Source organism: Octodon degus, unplaced genomic scaffold, assembly GCF_000260255.1.
Source record: "Octodon degus isolate 3935 unplaced genomic scaffold, OctDeg1.0 scaffold00058, whole genome shotgun sequence".
Taxonomy (NCBI): domain Eukaryota; kingdom Metazoa; phylum Chordata; class Mammalia; order Rodentia; family Octodontidae; genus Octodon; species Octodon degus.
This window is the reverse complement of record NW_004524634.1, coordinates 1,384,981-1,391,924: the sequence shown is the minus strand read 5'-3', so window position 1 is coordinate 1,391,924 and position 6,944 is coordinate 1,384,981. Positions and strand designations below refer to the sequence as shown.

The following is a 6,944-nucleotide window of genomic DNA, read 5'->3' as shown; positions in this document are numbered from 1 at the left end:
AATTTATTATAGTAAAAGACACTAAAAGTGCTCAAAGTATCCCCCCTTTGCTTCATATACACTTATCCCATTGTTTTTGGCAATGTATCTTTTATTGCAGGTTTTTTTTTTTTTAATTTAAGCATTTACCCTACATCTCGGTGTTTTATTAAAACTAAGGAGCATATTATACACAAAATACTACAGCTGCTTCTTCACATACTCCCCCCTCCACCCCTTTACTGGGGAATGAACCCAGGACCTTCATGCTGAACTACACGGTCTTGCTAAATCAGTAAGCCCAGGCTGGGCTGAGTTTGTGATCTTCCTGCCTCAGTCTCCCCGAATTCAGGGCTTAGGGGATGTGCTACTTACTATATGTGACCCTTAGTTCTTTACTGATAAGCTCTTACACTGTTCTTGTTCTTTTGCAATTATGGACATCTTTATTTTACTTACTTTTTTTGCGGAACCAGGGATTGAACTGAGGCCCTTGTGCTTGCCAGGCAAGCGCTTATTCTACTGAGCCATCTCGTCGGCCCTGAGTTATAGGTTAATGTTTTTTGGCATTGGGAATCGAACTGAGGACCTTGTGCTTGCCAGGCAGGTGCTTATACGGGTCAGCTATCTCCCTGGCCCTGTATGTTAATGTTCTCACCAACACTTTTTTTTTTTTTTTGGTCTTTTTTGTTGTTGTTCAAGACCTTCACACTAAGCTACCTTCCCTGCCCTTTATTTATATTCTATTTTAATTTATTTTTGTCTTTTTGAGACAGGGTCTTGCTATGCAGCTCAGAGTTCACTTTGTATCCCAGGCTGGTCTCAAACTCACAGTGATCCTCCTGCCTCAACCTCCTGAGTGCTGGGATTACAGCCGTGCTCCACCGTGCCCAGCTGTGTATATTTATTTTGAGATAAGATTTCATCAAGTTGCCCAGGCTGGGTTCAAACAGCCAGTCATCCTGCCTCAGGAATACAGGACTAGGGCCGGGGAGATAGCTCAGTAGAATAAGTGCTTGCCTGGCAAGTGCAAGGTCCTGAGTTCAATCCTCGGTACCACCAAAAAAAAAAAAAAAAAAAGGAATACAGGACTATTCCTCTGTATTCCTATACATCGTGCCCAGAAGCACTGTTCATAATAGTCAACAAATGGGAACAATTCAAATGTCTTGGTTAACCATTGTATCAACAAAGTCTGATTTATCCATACAATGGAATACTATATTAAAAAAAAAAAAAAGTACTGGTATTTGTCGTAGACTTGGCTTTATTTATTTTTCTTTTGGTACCAGGGATCGAACTCAGGACCTTGCACTTGCCAGATAGGCTCTTAAGCCTCTGAGCCATCTCCCAGGCCCTATTTGTAGTCTTTATTTTTTACAAATACGCCATGGTAGTGCATAATGTGCTACTATTGGTTAATATTTGAGAAAACTGAGTGAAGGTTTCTGGGAAGTCTATTCTATCTGCATTTTTTGGTACATCTAAAATTATTCTGTGTACAATTTATTTTTTTAAAAGGAAATTAGAAAAGTTTGTAAACTCCAAATAAAATCTGTAGTAGAGTTAATTGTATTGTCTCCATATTAAGCTTTGTGACAAGTGTCTCATAGCTGAATAAAAGATATATAGCTTTTTAATAAATTTAAAGTAATTCTAAAATTAAAATTAGGGCCAGTGAGATAGCTCAGTGGACTGAGCAACTGTTTAGGCAAGTGCAGGGATTGGGGTTTGATCCCCGGCACCACATGCCCTGAGCTGACCCAACCCCCGGGTGCGCTGAGCAGGCCACTGAGCCCAGGCATGGTGGTGCACATCTGTAATCTCAGCGCTGGGGAGGCTGAAAACAGGAGGATTGCTATGAGTCTGAGCTGCTCAATGAGACCCCGTACCAAATACATTAAAAATAATAATAAAATATTTTTTAAAATATGTACTTGTAATTTTGAAAGACACTATTATGGTTTATATCTAGATATCTCCCTAAAACCTCAAGTGATCACAAACAGGTAATTTGGGAGGTGATTGAATTATATGGGCATTATAGCTGGCTTGATGTTAGGAAGTGAGTATAACTGCTAAAAAGATTAGTGTTGGGGCCGGGGAGATGGCTCAGTAGAATAAGTGCTTCCCTGGCAAGCACAAGGGCCCGAGTTCAATCCCCAGTTCCGCAAAAAAAAAAAAAGTGAATAAAAATAAAAAGATTAGTGTTTAAAAGAAAATCAAAACCAGGTGTGTTGGTAAAGGCCTACAATCCCTGCATGCCTATAATCCCAGCTCCTCAGAAGGTTGAGGCGGGAGGATCACTGTGAGTTCAAGGCTGTTCGGGGCTATATGAGTGAGTGCAAAGCCAGCCTGCACTACATAGTGAGTCTCTGTCTTAAAAAAACTGAAAGAAGAAAAGTACAATAGGAAGGCCACATTGAGGGTATGGGGGAAACTGCAAGAGTCAGTCTTTGACCTGCATGAAAGACCTTGCTTTGGAAAGAGAACCCAGGAATCCTCTTCTGGAGAAGGGCTGCCTAGGGAATTGCTTCCCCAGGATTTGGTTCAACCTGCTCAGCCCTCTTGGCACTCAGCTTCCTCTGCATCCATGGTGCAGAAAGGCCTGGTTACAGCTGTTGTGGCAGCAGACCTTGGTGTCATCCATATGGTGCTGGTTTTATGAACATGCAGAATACTTATTCCAGAAAAAAAGCCAGAGATGTCAAGTAGTGTGCATTGAGGGGGCAGTGCGGGAAGCTGGGAAAATGAAACCAGAAATTCAGTGGAGACCCCAGGAAGTTGGAGAAGTGAAAAACTGGGAGTGTGGAATGTCTGAGGAAACCTACAAGAATTGAATATAGCCAGCCCAAGAACATAGCCACAAGGGCTATACCACCAGTGGTGCTACAGATGCTGTACGTGTGGGGCTACCCAAGCCTTTTGGAGGGTCTTTTTTCTTTGAGAAAGGGCCTCACTATGTATAGTAGCTTAGGTTGGCTTGAATACAGGTGTGTATTCGAATTGGGAGTCCAATATTGGAAAATATTTTTTCCAATTTAATAACGTTTAATTATCAATTTGAAACTGGAAGCTCAGAAATTAAAGGATTTTGTCACAGAGATAATTATGCTAGAGGGTAAACTAAATCCTATTTATTTTGCTTTGTTTTTATATTGCTAGGAATTCAACACAGGGCTTTCCTTCCCCTCAGGACTGGGCATTGCTCCCAGGGCCTTTGCACTGAGCTGCCTCTCTAGCCCGTTTAGAATCTCGCTAAATCAGGAAGTTGCCCAGGCTGGGCAGCAACTTGTGATTCTTCTGGCTCAGCCTACCGAATTTTGGGGATGGCAGGCAGGTGCCACCAGAAGCCTCTGTGTTTTCACTTTGTAACATTCCCTGAGAGCTCGCTCGCTCTTTCTTTCTTTCTTTCTTTCTTTCTTTCTTTCTTTCTTTCTTTCTTTCTTTCTTTCTTTCTTTCTTTCTTTTTTGAGATAGATAGGTTTTCACTATGTAGCCCAGGCTGCCCTCAAACTCACAGTGATCCCCTGGGAAGGCAGTGTTCTATGAAGAAACTCAGTCTCTTAGTCATTGGTTTTTAAGTGGAGAAATTTTGCCCCTAGAGGGGAAAAAATCATCCCATCTTTGTGTAACTTTATTTTTGGTACCAGGGATTGAACTCAGGACCTTGAGCTTGCCAGGCAGACACTTAAGCCTCTGATCTAGCTCTCCTTTTGTGACTTTAATATATTTGTCTCACTTGTAAATAGACATGATGGGGGTGGGGAGATGGCTCAGTAGAATAAGCGCTGCCCTGGCAAGCACAAGGGCTGGAGTTCAATCCCTGGTTCCGCCAAAAAAAAAAAAAGTCCCACTGTAGATAGACATGATTAAAAGAATAACAGAGGGATTAATGGAAAGAGGGTAGACACAATGAAAATGAAAAATGTGAAAGATATTGTAAAAGCTAAAAAGCTAGTGGTGGGTACATGTAGGAGTCACTGTACAATTCTATTTTTATGTGAAGTTGGTATAATTGGGAGACATTCCTTTTTGAGGGGGAGATAGTCTTGTGTTTTGGATTTTACCACTGGGGATGGGGGGCGTACTATGGGCATCTAGTGGGTGAAGTCGAGTGATGGTGCTAAGATTGTTTTACGGTGCATAAAACAATCCCTACAACAAAGAATGATTCAGCCCTAAATGTCAGTGGTGCCAGAGTGAAACTTTGCTGTAGATCCTGTCTCTCAAAGGTTTATTCACTCAGCAGATACTACTGTTGGAGATTAGTTGATAGTACTGATGAAAAGTGATCACTTTTGGGGCCAGGGAAATGGTTTGGTAGAATAAGCACTTGCCTGGCAAGCACAAGGACATGAGTTCAAAACCCCGGTTCCACCAAAAAAAAAAAAAAAAAAAGTGATCACTTTTAAATTTGTGAAATTAAATTTATTCATTTTATGGTGCTGGAGATTGAACCCAAGGCCTCACACATACTAGGCAACCCCTACGTCACTGAACGTTTTATTGTTTTATTTTGAGACAGGGTCTCTGCACTGTCCAAGATGGCTTCACACTTGCAATCCTCCTGTCTCAGCCTCTCAGGTAATTGAGATTATAGGCATGTACCACTCTACCAGGCAAAGTAGACATTTCTAAACAATTCTCTTTCTACTTTATTTTCAATATATTTTTTTAATTTTATGGTAAAAGGTAAGACAATTTCATAACAAAATATTAAATAACGAGTTAATACATTGCATATTGCTATAGAGTACAAGATATAGGCATAAGAGTTCTCCAATGGATATTAGCTCTCTCCTTTTCACCCCTCTTTTTCTTTTTTGATACTGGGGGTTGAACAGAGGGCCTAGGGCTCACTAGAGAAGTGCTGTACCGTTGCTCTCCACTCCCAGCCCTAGCCCATCCTTGTAATATTTTCTAGTTTCTAAACTGGTCAACTACAAAAGATATGGAGGGAAGATATTTTATCAAGCTTCTCCTTTGGAGTGGTAAAGGAACAATTTTAACAGCTTGCTTAAAAATTACAAGCAGCGGGGCTGGTGAGATGGCTCAGTGGTCTGAAGCACCTACTTAGAACAAGCTTAGCAAAGCACAGGGACTGCGGTTCAATCCCCCAGCACCACATGCCAGCCAGCCCCGCCCCCTGGTGGACTGAGCTGGCCACACACACACACACACACACACACACAAATAAAAAAATTTAAAAAAAAAAATTACAAGCAGGTTGTCTTTTCAAAAAAGCATTAAAAGTGATGCACTTGAGTTAAAAATATCTGACACCTACAACTCACCTTGCATGGAAGTGTAAGACAGAGGAAGAGGGCTGGGCCATGGCTTATTGGCTGAGTGCTCGCTTGCTACTCGTGAGGCCCTGGGTTCTACCTGGCACTGAGAAGAAAGCAAAGAAAAAGAGGAGGGATTGATCAATGGAGGCAGGAATAATAGACATGTGATAAAGAAAACATAATAAAATGTTAACTGTAAAATCATATGATAAGGTTGGTATATGACAAGTATTTCATGTGCCATTTAATCTTTTTTTATGTATTTAGTATGGGATCTACAGGGTCTCACTACACAGATGAGATTTGTAGTGATCCTGTTTTCAGCTTCCCAAGTGTTGGGATTACAGGTGCACACCACCACGCCCAGTCTCAATCACTGTCTCAGTGACCCCAGGGGCAGGGACGGCACAGCAGGCTGGGGAATCGAACCCCTGAGCCCCCGGCCCCTGCCTACCTACACCAGCGCATTAGTCTGTTGAGCTATTTGACTGGCCCTTCAGCTCCGTGTTTTTAAAAAAAGAAAGTGCCACGCAGCAAAACATGGTCTACTTTGTTGGACAAACCAAATTGGTCCTCAAAAATGACTGGTGCTTGTAAGAAGTTGTAAGAAATTGTTAGTATTCAGTGTTTCTAGAATAAACTACCTGATGCTTATGACCAAGAGGGAAATCAGCCTGTGTCTAGTATCTATGTTGGACACCAGTTTCATAATCATTGACTTACGTGAAGACTGGTACAGAAATTCTATAAACTTGGGCTGGTGAGATGGCTCAGTGGTCTAAAGCACCTACTTAGAACAAGGTTAGCAAAGCACAGGGACCGCGGTTCAGTCCCCCAGCACCACATGCCAGCCAGCCCACCCCCTGGTGGGCTGAGCTGGCCACACACACACATATAAATAAATAAAAATTTAAAAAAAAAAAAGAAATTCTATAAACTCTTTGCTGTTTTTGTTGCCTGCTTTTTGCTTTGTTTCGTAAAAATGATAAACTTAAGAAAACACGTCAGTGTTAGGGCCGGCCAAGTACTCAGCAGATTACAGCACCTGCAAGCAGGCGCAAGGGCCGGGGCTCAATCCTGACCTGCTGTGCTGGCCCCGCCCCCAGGGCCCTCTGAGCTGCAATTGAGACTGGTCATGGTGGTGCGCACCTGAAATCCCAGCTCTTGGGAGGCTGTAAACAGGCAGATCACTACGAGTCCGATCTAGTAGTGAGACCTTGAACATCCTGTAAACCCTTCCCTAAAATACAAAAAAAAGAAAAAAAAAATATGTCAGTGTTGAGTAATTTTTTTTTTAAAAAATCTAGTGGGTGGATATATGGAGAATTCACTTTACAATTGTTTTCTGTATGCTTGGGAATTTTCATAATGCATTATTCACATACACAGTTTGTTTTGGTTTTTTGGCTTTTTTTCTTTTTTTCTTTTTTTTTTTTCCCTGTATTTTAGGGCAGGGTCTACAGGGTGTTCAGGGTCTCACTACTAGATCCAACTCTTAGTGATTCGCCTGTTTACAGCCACCCAAGAGCTGTGATTACAGGCATGAGTCATCACACCCAGTCTCAATTGCCCAACACATCTCCCTGGGGGCAGCCCTGAGCCTACTTGCAGGGGCTTTAATCTGCTGAGCTATTTGACCAGCCCTTATTTTGGCTTTTTTTTTTTTTTTTTTTT

The 6,944-nt window shown here is 41.9% G+C and overlaps 1 protein-coding gene across 6 annotated transcripts in view; it reads left to right on the top strand.

The window, feature by feature from the left end:
• Window positions 1-4,532: 4,532 nt before the first annotated feature.
• CUNH2orf42 (chromosome unknown C2orf42 homolog) overlaps window positions 4,533-6,944 on the top strand; it is a 43,170-nt gene continuing 40,758 nt past the window's right edge. For all 6 annotated transcript variants that reach the window (XM_023718468.1, XM_023718464.1, XM_023718466.1 and 3 more), the window contains exon 1: window positions 4,533-4,566. The gene's annotated coding sequence lies outside the window, so the exon portion shown is untranslated. The remainder of the gene's footprint in view (window positions 4,567-6,944) is intronic.